The following is a 15,492-nucleotide window of genomic DNA, read 5'->3' on the forward strand; positions in this document are numbered from 1 at the left end:
CAATGTTGGTCCTTTAAGAGGTGAACACAAGGTGAAATCCCAGCAGGTGCAACATTTCCCATCAGTAGAACCCTATGAGGAGGAAAGGCCCACCTGGGGAAATTCTTATTTCTCCACAACTTCCAGCACAGAAGCTCTTGAGGTAGGGAGGATACAGACCTATTTTCAAACCTATTTGTAGGAGAGGAGAGCTGGTCTTGTGGTAGCAAGCATGACTTGTCCCCATAGCTAAGCAGGGTCTGCCCTGGTTGAATATGAATGGGAGACTTGATGTGTGAGTGTGAGCCCTGTCAGATATTCCCCTTAGGAGATAATGGGGCTGCTCTGGGAAGAGCAGAAGGTTCCAAGTTCCCTCCCTGGCAGCATCTCCAAGATAGGGCTGAGAGAGACTCCTGCCTGCAACCCTGGAGAAGCCGCTGTTATCTAGCTCAGTATTGTCTTCATAGACTCAGTATATGGCAGCTTCCTATGTTCCTAAACCTTTCTGCCTCTTTTTTAAAAAAATAAAAGTCCATTTTGAGGCCTTTTGGGCTGGAGGGAAAGAAGGGAATACATGTGGGCTGTATTCTATCCAATGACTCCCTCAGAAATCAACCTTCTAGTCTCCTGGGCAAGAAGTCTGAAAGCTCAGGGGGAGAAGAGAGGACTCAGTGTTCAAGAAATAAATCAGTTTTGTTATTGTGCAATACAATTAAATGACATTCATTCATTCATTCATTGAGTTTCTATACTGCCCTTCCAAAAATGGCTCAGGGCTGTTTACACAGAGAAATAACAAACAAATAAGATGGCTCCCTGCCCCCAAAGGGCTCATAATCTAAAAAGAAACATAAGATAGACACCAGCAACAGCCACTGGAAGGATGCTGTGCTGGGGATGGAGAGGGCTAGTTACTCTCCCCCTGCTAAATGAAGAGAATCACCACATCAAAAGGTGCCTCTTTGTCAAGAATCCTGGTAGAAAGTTTTAATCTCTCCAGGAATCCTGATAGAAGGTTGAATCCTGGTAGAAGGTTTTTCTAGCCTTCCAGGCTTGACCTGGACTCTCCAGGAATTAATACCAGTGCCCCAAGTCCCTGATTTATCCAGGAATCAGTACCAGCCCCAAGTTTCAATATGGTATTGGGGAAAACCATGTTGGAAATTTGAATGGCTTGAAAAAATGGAACATAATGGAAGAATATTGGGGCGGAGGGGGAGATATCTCTCCATGTTTCCGTCAGAGTTGGATACCCTGTTTACTGGAGTCTCTGCCTTTAGCCCCTTGATGTTTTGCATTGATCCCCAGAGATCTACTCATAACATGAAATATTAAGGTGAGTGTTTGTTGCTGATTTGCAGATCCACACTTGAGATCCAGGCCCTGTCTATGAATGGGCCTACCTTCCCTCTCTGCTGTTCTCTCAAGGATCCGGCTTCCTGACCCTCTCCTGAAGATCCGGGCGTGCGCCACTTGATGGTGAGTGAGTGTTTAACCGCTTTCCTATGAACTGAAGGGGCGTGGGGAATCTGGGTGGGAAAGGAATTGTTTTGCCTTCTTTTAAAATGAGCATGGTTCCCGCAGCAGATGCTAGCTGAGATGAGAGACTGGTGCTGAGATCCGAGCCCTATTCACACGTGACGTTCAACATCTGTACAATCTGTGTATTTGCATGCAGTGATTGATGCATCAAAACACATGTACAGTAGTACCTATCTGCACCCAGGTTCAGTTTTAAAATGAACCCAGGTATGGCCATTCTCACACAAACATGTACGTGTCTGCAGATGTCTGTGCAACGTCATTTCTGAACAGGGCTCCAGTCTCTGCCTTGAATTCAATTGCTGTCCTTGAGAGACTTACTTCCTTAGGTCTGCATGATGATGGAGTGTAGCAGCTAAGAGACTGAGCTGCAAATCAGGGCTTTTGGCGTCTGACCCTTCTCCCGTAAACTCAGTAGCTAGCCTTTAGGGCGTTGCTCCCTCTCAGACACAGCTGCACAATGCAGGGAACGGTGATATTTCCTTACAGAACTTGTGGTGTTATCTTGACGGAATCCTTGCACGTTCAGCGGTCTGAACACTCAGAAAGCACTATACACATGCTAACTATGATTATTTCTTTGTTTGCTCCATTGTTTGTTTGTGAACGCACTCTGAGAGTGTTTGCTGAAAAGCGGTTTATAAATATTTGTAGGAGGAGGAGTATTCTTGATCTATTCACTATATTTGGTGGTTCTTTCATGCATTCTGGTTCTGACAAAGCTGTGGTCTGCATTGATTGTGGCGTTCTGTGGTGGCCTGAAGATGATGTGGGTGGGTGGTATTAATTCATGGCAGCAGGGTTGGCTGTAGGTCTGATGGGTGCCTCTGCAAAGAAAGATCAATGGGCCCCCTCCTGTCTTAAGGCCACCAGCCCCCTGGGTTCGCCCTGGGGGTCTTCAGGAACCAGCATCACTCCATATTCAAGGGCTAAAGAGTTCTCCGTGAGAATCTGTAGTAAGAACTGTTTAGCTGATTAGCGTTCAGATTTATTATTGAGCTGAGGAATTTTATAGCATTCACTTTTGAAATTGTAGGCCCACTGGGGTCATTTTCTCTCAAGTAATCCTATAGGAAGCTGCATAAATATTCATAGTTTGATAAAGTATCAAAAGGCGTCGCTGTCTGGAAATCTCAACATTTTATCGTAAGAATGTGTCCATGAGTTATATACAGCTTACATGAATGCACATTATATATGTGCATCTGAATTGAAATGTTTATACTATTTACCGCCTTGTATAGCATTAGGAACATAAGAAACTGCCATATACCCAGTCAAGCCATTGGTCTATCTAGCTCAGGATTGCATACACAGACTGGCAGCGGCTTCTCCCAGGTTGCAGGCAGGAGTCTCTCTCAGCCCAGTCTTGGAGGTGCCACCAGGGAGGGAACTTGGAACCTTCTGCTCTTCCAAGAGTGGCTCCATCCCCTGAGGGGAATCTCTTCCAGTGCTCACGCTTCTAGTCTCCCATCCATATACAACCACCAAGGCAGAGCCTGCTTAGCAAAGGGGACAAGTCATGCTTGCTACCACCAGACCAGCTCTTCTCCTCTATGAACTTTTATCATGCGGTCACAACACTGTATAGAAGAAACATGTGCCACTGGGTGAGAAGGGGACCTTGGAAATATTATGAAGATTTATCGGGATGGCCTCGACTCCTGAGAACAGTACATGGGAAGTCACTGAGGAAAACTAGGAGTCGAGACGCATCTGACTTTATAAAGATCCATAAGGACGCACACACACTGGGAATCACAAGACTACATGATCTGGTCAACATATGTCTGAGGACTTTTAATGTATTATGACTTTTTAAAACAAACTAAGTTTTAAGCAATTTTAGGCAGCATCATTAGCTTCTATTATTAAAATAACCATTTATATTTATATTTTTTGTAGTAATCGACTTTTAACCTAGGACCATAAGACAGTCTTTCCTGATCTTTTGTATTGCTTTGGTTTGCCTTTTGGATCAGGTTCATACCCTGCTTTGTTCTGTGTATCACATGTCCCGTAATAACTAGGGGACACTTTGGCCTCTGTCTGCAGAAGCCAGAAACTACGGGTGTTGCTGCTGGCATGATGAAGGGTAGCCAGGGCTGGCGACGGAGTATGTTTCTCTTGGCCTTTATTTCCAGTCCAGTGGCAATGAGTAATGAGGTGGTTAATTCCTTGTGTAATACGTCTCCTGATTACTCGGGAAACACTGTTAGTAATATGGCTAGTTCTGGGTGGAGAGTTAAGGTCTGACCTATCATATTATTGATTTTTCTGAAAACGCTTTCTGCAAGAATTTCTGAAAGCACACCCTCTAAGTGTAACTGCATGTGCCCACTTCATTTCAACCCTCCGGCATTTATTCGGACCCATTGGGGGGTTTTAATTGCAGCCCAATATATGTTAAAGTGCCAACAGTGTTCAATTTCAAGAACAGATTATTGGTGGTGGACCCTTTCAAAGGACCACTGGACCAGTTTTTCACCTCGGGTGCAAAATCACACATTTTCCTCTCATTTTATTTTCTGGTGCTTCTCTTGTCTCTGGCAAACATTTTTAGCAAGAGTTTATAGATCAGATCACAAGGGGTGATCCTGTGGGAACTTCAAGAGCCACGAAGGGCTCATTCCCGCCCCCCTGCAATATATCAGGAGAGGCAGCTTGGCCTTGGATAGGGCTGTGTGTTTGCACATGTATTATTATATTTTGATCCCAGCTTTGCTTCAAGAAGTCCAGAGTGGACTTCTTTCTCTCCTCACCTCCCACCTGTCATCACAACAATCCTGTGAGGCTGGTTAGTCTAAGAGATACAGTCACACAGTCAGCTTAATGTGGGGGAGCCTTGTTCAGAGAGGGCATGCCCTCAACTCCTGCCTGTGGCTTCCAGCGGCATCTGGTTGGAATAGATGGGCTTCCTTGGGCCTGATCCAGCAGGGCTGTTCTTATGTAGACCTCCACAATCTCTTCACACGCTGATATTCTATTAGTCTATAATTTTAGGTGTTGGAAGGCGAGCACATATCTATGTGTGTTATGAATGTATCAATTACACATTAGTATTTCTTATTATAGGCTTCCAAGTTACACATGCGTTTTGTATTATGGCTCTCTATATGCTTGACTTAATTAAACAGGTACCTAATTTCCCTGAATCCAAGACTAGTTTTTCCCGCAAGTTATTTGACATTAGAATTCAGTCCTCTTCCTTTTAGAGAAATACAGGTATAGCCTATATTTGACCTCTGTTTTTAAAGAGAGTCCTCTTAAATTCACAGTCGTCTTCTATGTGGGTAGATAAACTAAGGTGGGGGGGCGGGGAAAACCTTTGCAGAATTGGGGGAAGGGTGTGTCCCAGTGTAAAAGAGACAGGAGAACCTTCCTGCAGTGAGTGAGGACATGACTCCACGGTCCCTTCCAGCTCTCAAATCCTGTGATTCTGCACTTCTAATATTTATCTGCTTGGCTTTCTCCAGTGAGTTGTTAGCAATGCGTACTTGAGTTATCAGAAGGAGAGGTCTGCCTTCTGCTGCATTGATCACATATTCAACAGAAAGCAAAAGAAGAGGGCTTTATTCTGAATAAAGAACTTTAGATCAAACGGCAAGAAGATCACCTGTGATTTTTATTTTTTTTTGGATTTTTTTTTTTTTTTTTGTAAGGGCAGTCTCAGCAGAGGGAGGAAGTCACTTTATAGAGCAGTGATCTCCACTATTTTTCAAGCAGGGGTAGAGTGGCCATGCCCCCCACCCCGGAATTCCGGGTTTCACACAGATTTTAAGCATCTTGCCCAGATGGCTTCGCCCACCCAGATTTGACCAGATTTCAGCTTTCTTAAAAAAAAAAAAAAAGCTACGCTCTAGCCCTTGCAGAAGCGGAATTATGGAGCAAAATGTGCAGTCACTATTCTGCTCAAAAATTATTTTTCCAGCCAATTGGTATAATATGCAAATTAGGCACCCAGATTTGAAAAGCCAGAATATTGCAACCCTAAATGGGGACCACTTTGGAAAAAACTTCCAACGTGAGAGCTGTTTCTCACTGTGCTGACCCCTGCTCAGTGCTGCACTTTGCTCAGTGCCAGGAAGGAATTTTAGGAGAGACAGAGCCCTCTCGAGAGGAGGAAAGCCCTGGGAAGGGCTACGCTTCCCAGCACTCTGTGCATGCCTTCCAGTTTGGTGCAGCGGCCTGTCTCCCTTTAAAGGAGCTCCAAAGTGAACATAGGAAGCTGCCATATACCAGGTCAGACCGTTGGTCCATCTAGCTCAGTATGGTCTACACTGACTGGCAGCAGCTCCTCCAAGGTTGCAGGCAGGAATCTCTCTCAGCCCTATCTTGGAGATGCTGCCAGGGAAGGGACTTGGAACCTTCTGCATGCAAGATGCAGATGCTCTACCACTGAACTACAGCCCCATCCCCTAAGGGGAGTATCTTCCCGTGCTCATACACGTAGGATCTCATTCAAATACAAATCTGGCTGGACCCTGCTTAGCAAAGGGGACAATTCATGCTTGGCGCAGCGGGGAAATGCTTGACTAACAAGCAGAAGGTTGCCGGTTCAAATCCCCGTTGGTACTATAACAGGCAGCAGCAATATAGGAAGATGCTGAAAGGCATCATCTCAGACTGCGCGGGAGGAGGCAATAATGGTCAACCCCTCCTGTATTCTACCAAAGACAACCCCAGGGCTCTGTGGTCACCACGAGTTGTAATCAACTTTACGGCACACTTTACCCTTTTACCATAAGACCAGCTCCCTCTACAGGGATGCACCTCCTCTCTGCATGGTGCCAGAGGGCCTGTGCAGAGTATTCAGCTTCAGCCAAAGCTTCACACGGGCCCCATAAAAAATTAGTTGGCGCGGGGGGGGGGGGACTTAGGGCTGATGTGGCTGCCAGACCATTGCAGTGAAGAATGCTGTTATAGAGTCAAGAGCAGAAATGGAAGAGAAGCTGACCCCAGAGTTTTGAGGCAAAAGTCTTGTGGCCTCTTTAAGAATCCCCCCCCGCAGCACTCCCCCCCCAATTTCCTATCCATGTAAACCTCCCTTCTAGGTCATTGATTTGCGTAATGAGGGTTTCACCATCTGGATTTGACCTTCTTAGTGTTAGCGGCTTATGTTTATTAGCCAACCTCTGATTGCAACTTTTCCAAACTGTGACAAGGGAGCGTTTATCGCCGTCAGATTAGCTTTAAAATATTCTTTCAGCTCATTAAACGCCATCTCGACATTACCTTGATTGTGCAGCATAATCTGATTCTCTCTTCTGATATTGCTTTTGGGCTTCGGGTTGAGTGCTGCATGCACCCACATGGGCTCTGGAGTTGTTCTTAAATTAATAGTGCCAATTGCAAATGGTGCAAGTTTAGGAACATAGGAAGCTGCCTCATACTGAGTCAGACCACTGGTCCATCTAGCTCAGGATTGTCTGCACTGACTGGCAGTGGCTTCTCCAAGGCTGCAGGCACGAATCTTTCCCAGCCCTACCTGGAGGTGTTTGTTTAAGACCTAGGTAAAATACTCATTTTCAATAAAAAAAAACAAGTCTTCTCCAACTTTGAGAACTTTGGTTGGAAAGCCAATAAATATTGGAGGTGGTGGTAGTAGACTATTGGTCCATCTAGCTCAGGATTGTCTACACTAACTGGCAGCAGTTCTCCAAGTGTCAGGCAGGAGTATTTTCAAGCCCTACCTGGAGCTGCTGCCAAGGACTGAATCTTGGACCTTCTGCATGCAAACGTGCAGATGCTCTTCCACTGAGCTGTGACCCCGTCCTCTATGGAGAATGCCACATGTAGTCACCCATCCAAATGCAGACAGAGGCAGACCCTGCTTAGCAAAGGGCACAATGCATGCTTGCTTCCACTATGCAGGCTTGCTCAACTTAGACCCCCCCACCTGTTTTTGGACTACAACTCCCATAATCCCCAGTCACAGTGGCCAATAGCCAGGGATTATGGGAGTTGTAGGCCAACATCAGCAAGAAGGCCAAAGTTGAGCAGGCCTGCGAGAGGTTTATATGTACTTCTTCTCCTTTTGCATGAGAATTTTGCCCTTTAGTTTCAGAACTCACTGTAGCTACTGCAAGGGTTCCCTTGGGAATGCCGAGACTAGAGTATAGCTCTATTTAAACTGCCTTAGCTGCATCCTTAAAAGGGTGTAATCTCAGGTCAAGGTTCTAGATTAATTGCTGAAAACGTGAATGCTGTCATAGCCTGAGGTTGGTACAATTTTGTGCTACAAGTTGCTAGTTTTGTGCTGCCAGCTTTAGAGGTGTCACTGACATCTCAAGCTGGGTTCTGGGTTAATTTCGAGAAAAATGAAGATAATATCCTCTCCAAACCTCATCCAGAGTTCTCTGGCCCAAGGTTTGTGCATCCTCCTTTAAGGCTGTAGCTAGTATCAAGTCATGGTTCCTAGATAGGTTCTGAAAAAAGAAACACCGTTATAGCCCATAAGAAACCCTGGACTAGAGGAAGTACTTTTTCCACACAGCGCATAATCAATCTATGGAATTCTCTGCCATGAGATGTGGGCGAGGGCCAGGGATTCCCAGATGTTGTTGACTACAACTCCCAGAATTCCCAAGCAAAAGCCGTTGCAGCTGCAGATCTTGGGAGTTGTAGTCAACAACATCTGGGAACCCCTGTTAGAGGGAACACTGGTGATGGCCACTAGCTTAGATGGCTTTAAAAGGGGCTTGGACAAATTCATGGAGGGAAGCTCTATCAATGGCTACTAGCCTATTGGCCACCTCCAGCCTCAGAGTAGGCACTTCTGCCTGCAACATTGGAGAGCCACTGCCAAGACAGTGTATACAATATTGAGCAAGGTAGACCAATGGTCCAACACTATATAAGGTAGCTTCCTATGCAGTCTACTGGGGATGGATCTATAGCTCAGAGGCAGAGCATCTGCTTTGCATGCAGAAGGTCCCAGGTTCAATCCCTGGCAGCATCTCCAAGTAGGGCCGGGAGAGACTCCTGCCTGGAACTTTGAGGAGCTGCTGCCAGTCTGGGTGAACAATACAGAGCCAGGTGGGCCAATAGTCTGACTCAGCAGAAGGCAGTATCTGCAAATATTTTGAGGATGCGCCATAGCTCAATGGTAGAGCATCTGCTTTGCATGGAGAAGATCCTGGCAGCATCTCTAAGTAGGGCAGGGAAAGACTCCTGCCTGGAAGTTGAGAGAGCTGCTTCCTTCCAGTCAGTGCAGACAATACTGAGCTAGATAGCGCAATGAGCTCACTCCGTATAAGGCGGCTTCCTATGTAACAGCCTTGCCTCGCCTCGTGAAAGGACAACCCCGAACCGTTTGCAGAGGCACAATCCGATATTGTTATGGCAAGGCCTGCAGAAACCATATAGGGAAGAGAGGGAGCGTGCACGTAACAGAGCAGAAGAATGGGAGGAATTGCTTGGCTTTAAAGTGTTTGGGGAATTAAACTCTCTTGTCTGTTCGGAGCCATGAGGTTTGCTCCCCTGAGTGTGGTCTCCCCCTGCTGGTGTGTTGCTCCAGTTGCAGAGGGTGGGTCTGCTGCAGGATGGGAGGCGGGAGCGGGCGTTGCTCCAGCATCCTTCCCACATTCAGTTGGTGATGATGACCGTCTGGCTTCCCGTAACCGCTGCCTTCTCCTTGAGATCTGGGCTACTGCAAGGTGTTGGTGTTTTTTTTTTATAGCACTCTTAAGCAAGTCTTATCAGTTAAGCTTGAAGTTTGTTGCTATCTTAACAACGTCTTAGACTAATCACTGTAATAAAGGCATTGAGCCGGGCTCTTCTGAGGTGGCATTTACCAGTGGTTGCAGCCCGATAACAAAAGCTCGCTGATTATAGTCAGCTTTTATCACTCCAGAGCAAATCTACTCCACCAAGATGTGCTAATAAAACTCACAGAAGCAACAAACTGGAAAGGAGAGTCCCGGCAATAAAGGACAAGAGGGAAATCTTGCCGCTCTCAACGCCGTTATCTCTTTTCATTTATTAGCATCTAACCTCCCCCCCCTTCTAGTATGTAGCTATTGCAGGGGGTTAATTTAATCTCTCCAGTCCTGGGTCACTTCCCCCCCACATAATGATTTAGAAGAGCTGCATATTTGAGTGAAATGTGGAGATACACCTGTGGAGCGCTGAGATTCCAAGGGGATGGGGTGGGCCGTAGCTGAACTGGTAGAGGGCATGCAGAGGGTCCCAGGTTCAGTCCCTGGCAGCATCTCCAGGTAGGGCTGGGAGAAATTCCTGCCTGAAACCTTCGAGAGCTGCTGCCAGTCAGACCATACTGAACTAGATGGACCAAGAGTCTGATTCGGTATGAAGCAGCTTCCTCCGTTCCTATCACCTTGTTTGGAGATGAGGCCACGGCTCAGTGGAAGAGCATCTGTGCATGGTTGCACGAAGAAGGTCCCGGGTTCACTTCCTGGTTTCTCCAGGCAGAGCTGGGAGAGGCTGCTCCTTGTGACTTGGGAGAGCCGCTGCCAGTCAGTGTAGGCAATACTGAGCGAGATCAAACAGTGGTCATGGTACCTTAGTACCATTATCTCACTTTTTTGGTTGGTGCCTCCCCCATTACCAGAATGCTGAAATTGCCTGACTTCCCTCAGTCTAGGATTCAGCACTCCCAGCTCAAACTCCTGCTAAGTGGGCAAAGAGGCACCTTTTAAACTTGGTGAGTCTCTTTATTGAGCAGGGGGAGAGCAACTGGCCCTATCCAACCCCAGCACAGCATCCCTCCAGTGGTTGTTGCTGGTATCTTTCTCATTTTCTTTTTTCTTTTTTTAGATTGTGAGCCCTTTGGGGACCATGATCCATCTTATTTATGTGTTTATTATTTCTCTGTGTCAACCACTTTAGGAACTTTTGTTGAAAAGAGCTATATAAATAGTTGTGGTGGTTGATTCCAGCGTCATGAAATCCTGAAGGGGCATGCTCTGTGGAGTTCACCCATACTTCATGAAATCGGACCCACGGGAAAAGAGATGCTTAACCAAATGTGTCCCTGTGTGCATCCCATTAAAAAAGCATTGCAATGCAAGTACACATACTTACTGCGCATGTGCGAATGCTGTCTGAGATCTTCATTAGGATGTGCTCCCATCTGCAAATGGCAAACATCTTGATGGGTCTACCCTTATCTGTACCATTTGCTAGATAGTTTTTGCAGTTGTGTGTTTCAGTGGTCCTGTACATGCATTCATTTTGCAAGTGAGCCTGGGTGCAGGTTCTTGAATTCCAGGAGTACAGATAGGAATTGTGCCACTGTACATGCACTGGACATAATGTGTGGGTGGCTGTGCATATGTACAAATCTTTTTGTGCATACACTGCACACAGACGGCACTTACATGAAACATAATGGCTGCATATGCATGTAACATGGAACTGAGGGTCCAATGGACCCACGGTTCTGCGCCCCCCCCCTTGCTCTCCTGTCCAAATTCAGACATTCAGGAGAACTCTGTCTCTGCAGTCAGCGAGACCGCAGAGAGGTGGGGGAGCTGGCTGTGCGGGCTTCCTTCTTGACTAAAAGACAGCCCACACAGCCAGTCACAATCCAGGGCCAGTAGCCTGCTGTTCTGAATTCAGACATACTGCAGGCTGCCTGGAACCTCGAGTTGTGGCAACGAAACTCACTACAAGATTGGAGTTCCAATCCTGAATCCTCAGTCTTGTCGCTGTGCCCCACTGAAGTTCCCCACATTCTGACATAACATCCGTGGAACCGCAGGCCTGTTCAACTGTGGTTCCACATTACGTGCGAATGTGGCCAATATTTATTTATTTGGCAAATATATTGACTGCCTGACTTCCATAGACTTGAGGCAGTTTACATAAATTAAAAAAACAACAATGAAAAAAAGAGAGAAAGGGGGGGGAAACAAACACACACACACACACACACACACACAAACCCCAAAAGCCTTACAAAATAAATAAGTTTTCAAAAGCTTCTTATAGGGCTTTTTGTCAGAGAGGAATGTAACTCGATAAAAGTTGCTCTTCTGTGAGCATACATAATGGGGCCTCTCCCTTTCTCCGAGACCAGAAACTTGATGGCTTGCTGTGACTCAGAGTTTGCCCGAAGTTTTTACGCATCCTGGAAAACAACCCAGAGAGCCTGCCAGTTCTGATTAATCATCTTCAGCCTACTGAGTGCTTCGTTTATACCAGTTTTGCAATTAATACCACCATCTGATGGTATGGATTTTGATCCATATGCCACATGCTGCAAATTTAGATTGTAAAAAATAATAATCTCGGGGTGGGGGGCTGGTTTCTTTGCTTGGGCTGCTTTATCATTCCCTGTGCACTAACCTCTCTACAAACTGGACAGAGAGGCACCTTTTCAAATGACGTAGATTTGATTCAAGTGCACAAGCCCTATAGGTGTTGCCGTTAATTAGAGGAGTTCTGGCAAGACAGGAGATCATCTGAATTGCTTCCTTTTATAAGTGGGGTGAACTCTTCTGTTGCATTTTTAATTTTTTTGATCAGGACTAGACCTCTGCTAGTGGGAGGAGACTGACTTCTGTTCTGGGACTGTAGCTTTTTGGACTGTGGATATGATCAATGGACTCATCTGATGGGGCCATGTTTTAGGGGTAAAGCATCTGCTTTGCAAGCAGAAGGTCCCAGGTTCACTCCCTGGCAGCATCTCCAGGAAGGACTGGGAGAGACTCCTGCCTAAAATCTTGGAGGACTGCTGCCAGTCAGTGCAGGAAATATTCTATCCACCCACCCACCCTCTCTCTCTCCCCCCCCACACACATACATTTCTATACCACCTGACATGTGCATCCCTAGGTGATGTAAAGGTAAAATGTGCTGTTGAGTCGGTGTCAACTCCTGGCAACTACAGAGCCTTGTGGTTGTCTTTAGTAGAATACAGGAGGGGTTGACCATTGCCATCTCCCGTGCAGGATGAGATGATGCCTTTCAGCACCTTCCTATATCACTGCTGCCCAATATAGGTTTTTCCCATGTACATAAGTTGATATTGAGCTAGGTCAGGCCTGCTCAACTGAGCGCCCCCACCCAGCTGTTTTTGGACTACAACTCCCATAATCCCCAGACACAGTGGCCAATAACCATGGATTTCTGGGAGTTGTAGGCCTGCAACATCTGCAGGAGGGCCGAGGTTGAACAGCTCTGAGCTAGATGAACCAATCACTGAGCAGGAGACGGCTACCTATACTCATAAAACCCAACAATGTTTGTAGACCAGGAGTCAACACCGACTCGATGGCACAGCCTATGCTAAAATGAGTTGGTCAGTCTTAGAGAGCAGTGAACACCCACATGCACAGCTATCCCTCTCAGAGCAGCTGCCGAACAGAGCAGACAGAAGGGGAGACGGCAGCCCAAAGATCTGGCCCAGTAGAAGGCAGCAGCTTCTCTTCATCCATCAACTTGAAACGCGTTAATTGTTCGACATCTCCTAAGGCAGATGTTCCATTTCTTGCCCTTTCGCTCCTTGCTTCAGAATCGCCGCCTCTGTATTAGAAGCTTCTTTGTCGGATTCAGCTTTTCCTGCCAAAGGAGTCCGTCTGACTAATGAGCGCCTCTGAAGAACAGAGATTCGTAAGGCTCCTCCGTTTCCATCTGCTGTTCCCGACTCGCGGTTCCAAGCAACCTCTTGGAACTCCCACGTGCCCAGCCCATCTCCCGGCCTCCTTCAATCAGGGGCCGGCTCTTAAGTGGCAGCGCCGAGGAGCGTAAGAAGGGAGCTAACGAGATGGATGCAGATGGCAACTCATCTGGCTGGCTTGCTGAGTCAGCGCGGCGCGTGGCAGGAAAAGGATGAGTGTGTGGTCCCTCCTTTGGATGCGTTAAAAGTGCAATTTTGTGGTTGCAGACAGACTGTCTCGGAAGAATCATTGCCTATTAATGGCCCTAGCGGTTGCCTCTCCACCGCAAAAGGTCAGACTCTCTGATTCCCCAGGCCCACGCGGTGTCCAACACACTCAAAGACACAAGAAAGATGAGGCCATTTCTGGAATTGATCTGCTGCAGGTTTGGAGACAGAAAGGGGGGAAATACTGCTTCGGCAACAATACCGAATTGACTTGCCGGACTCCTTTTCCTAGGGAGGGGTAGCAGCAACTGCAGTGAATGGTGTGTAAGGGGGTTATTTATTTATTTATTTATTTTTTAAAAAATTAAAGCATGCGTTTGGTTGTCAAGGCTCCCAGAGGCGCGTGCATGAACATCGATTCATGTAGAAACTCACTAACACAGCCAAATGGAGCAGGGGTTGTTGCTTCTTTCTTCCTTCTCGCCGAGGAGTTAGGGTGCTCTGCCAGCCCGTGTGACGGGAACGAGTCATGACTTGGTGGGAAAGCATCTGCTTGGCGTGCAGGAGGTCCCCGGTTCAATCCCTGGCTGCATCTCCAGGTAGGGCCGGGAGAGACTCCTGCCTGCAGCCTTGGAGAGGATTATGGGAGTTGGAAGTCCAATAACATCTGGGGACCCAACGCTGAGAATCCCTGGTCTGCAGTGATTGGCAGCAGCTCTCCAGAGCTTCAGGCTGGAGCCTTTCCTTACCTTGCATGGAGATGCTGCCAGGGAGTGAACCTGGGACCTTCTGTGTGCAAAGCAGATGCTCTTCTGCTAAACCCAAGGCCCCATCCCCTAAGGAGAAGCAGACAGTGCCCATCCCAATACAAACTAGGGCAGACCCTGCTTATCAAAGGGGACAAATCATGCTTTGCTACCAAGAGACTAGCTCTCTTGGGTCTTTTCCTGGGAAGCACATCACCAATATCTCTTTGTCTGTAATGCTTTAAGAACCTATCTGGTGTTCCCTGCATACTTCTACGCTCGTAAAACTGGCAAGTATAGCTTCTGGGAGAGTCCAGCTTAAGCATTTCCAGTTATTAATAATTCTGAATTTTGCACAGGTCACCAACGGCCTTTTTTATGCACTCTTGAGTACCAGAAGCATGACGGCTAATGTCAATATACAATGTTTATTTCTTTCATAATTGATATTTTAATTGTGCTTGGAAGGGAATTGAAGAAGAGGAAGCCATATGCATAAAAATAATGGCAAATATGAAAGTAGCCAAGCTAATGGAAGCAGATCGCCCTCCTAATCCTAAATTTAAATGCATTACTGATCCCTGAAACATTAAAGGTCTGATAAGTTAAATTAGGTTCCTTGTAAGCATAATTAATCCTCTCCCTCAATGAAGATATTACAAGAGAGTTAATTTGAATCCCAAAGGCATTTCTAAAATTGAATTATAAGATAAAGCAAATATTTGACTTTTTGCAGATAATTACTGAAGGGGAAATCAATATGCAAGCGAGGGAGGCATTAACCCATCTGTTGCAAACAGCGTTGGTATATACATGTTTTGGGAAGGGCTACTTGTTCAGAATTGTCCTCTTCCGCCTGCCATCTTGGAGGCTTTCCAAGGGAGGGAGGGAGGCAGCAACAGCAGCCAAGCACCCTGTCCATCAAGCCTGGATCCAGGCGTGAAGACCATAAGCACAGCCCTGCTGGATCAGGCCCAAGGAGGAGGCCCATCTAGTCCAGCATCCTGTTCCCCACAGTGGCCTACCAGATGCCTCTAAGAAGCCCACAGGCAAGAGCTAAGAGCATGCCCTCTCTCCTGCTGCTGCTGCTCCCCTGCAACCGGTATTGAAAGGCCTCTTGCCTCTGAGGCTGGAGGTGGCCCATAGCCACCAGACTAGTAGCCATTGATAGACCTGTCCTCCATGAATCTGTCTAAGCCCCTGGTGGCCATCCCCACATCCCCTGGCAAGGAATTCCATAGATTAAGACCCTCCTCTCCACAGCAGCATTTTGTATTTCATTTAAATTGAGCAAGACTGGGAATGAATTCCATAGGTCACACTGTCTCCTGAGTCAGGCCCTTGGTCCATCTCGCTCAGTACTGTCTACACTGACTGGCAGCAGCTCACCAGCAGTGTTCCCGCTAACAGGGATTCCCAGATGTTGTTGATTAC

At 46.8% G+C, this 15,492-nt stretch overlaps 2 long non-coding RNA genes across 2 annotated transcripts in view; one reads left to right on the plus strand and one right to left on the minus strand.

The window, feature by feature from the left end:
• LOC128339066 (uncharacterized) overlaps positions 1-15,492 on the minus strand; it is a 45,553-nt gene that overhangs the window by 14,406 nt on the left and 15,655 nt on the right. The gene's annotated exons all lie outside the window — the stretch shown is intronic.
• Positions 53-15,492, plus strand: part of LOC128339065 (uncharacterized) — a 49,524-nt gene continuing 34,084 nt past the window's right edge. Inside the window, exons 1-2 of the long non-coding RNA XR_008312815.1 lie at positions 53-142; positions 1,341-1,458. This is a non-coding gene — a long non-coding RNA (uncharacterized LOC128339065). The remainder of the gene's footprint in view (positions 143-1,340; positions 1,459-15,492) is intronic.

Source organism: Hemicordylus capensis, chromosome 17 (genome assembly GCF_027244095.1).
Source record: "Hemicordylus capensis ecotype Gifberg chromosome 17, rHemCap1.1.pri, whole genome shotgun sequence".
Lineage (NCBI taxonomy): Eukaryota > Metazoa > Chordata > Lepidosauria > Squamata > Cordylidae > Hemicordylus > Hemicordylus capensis.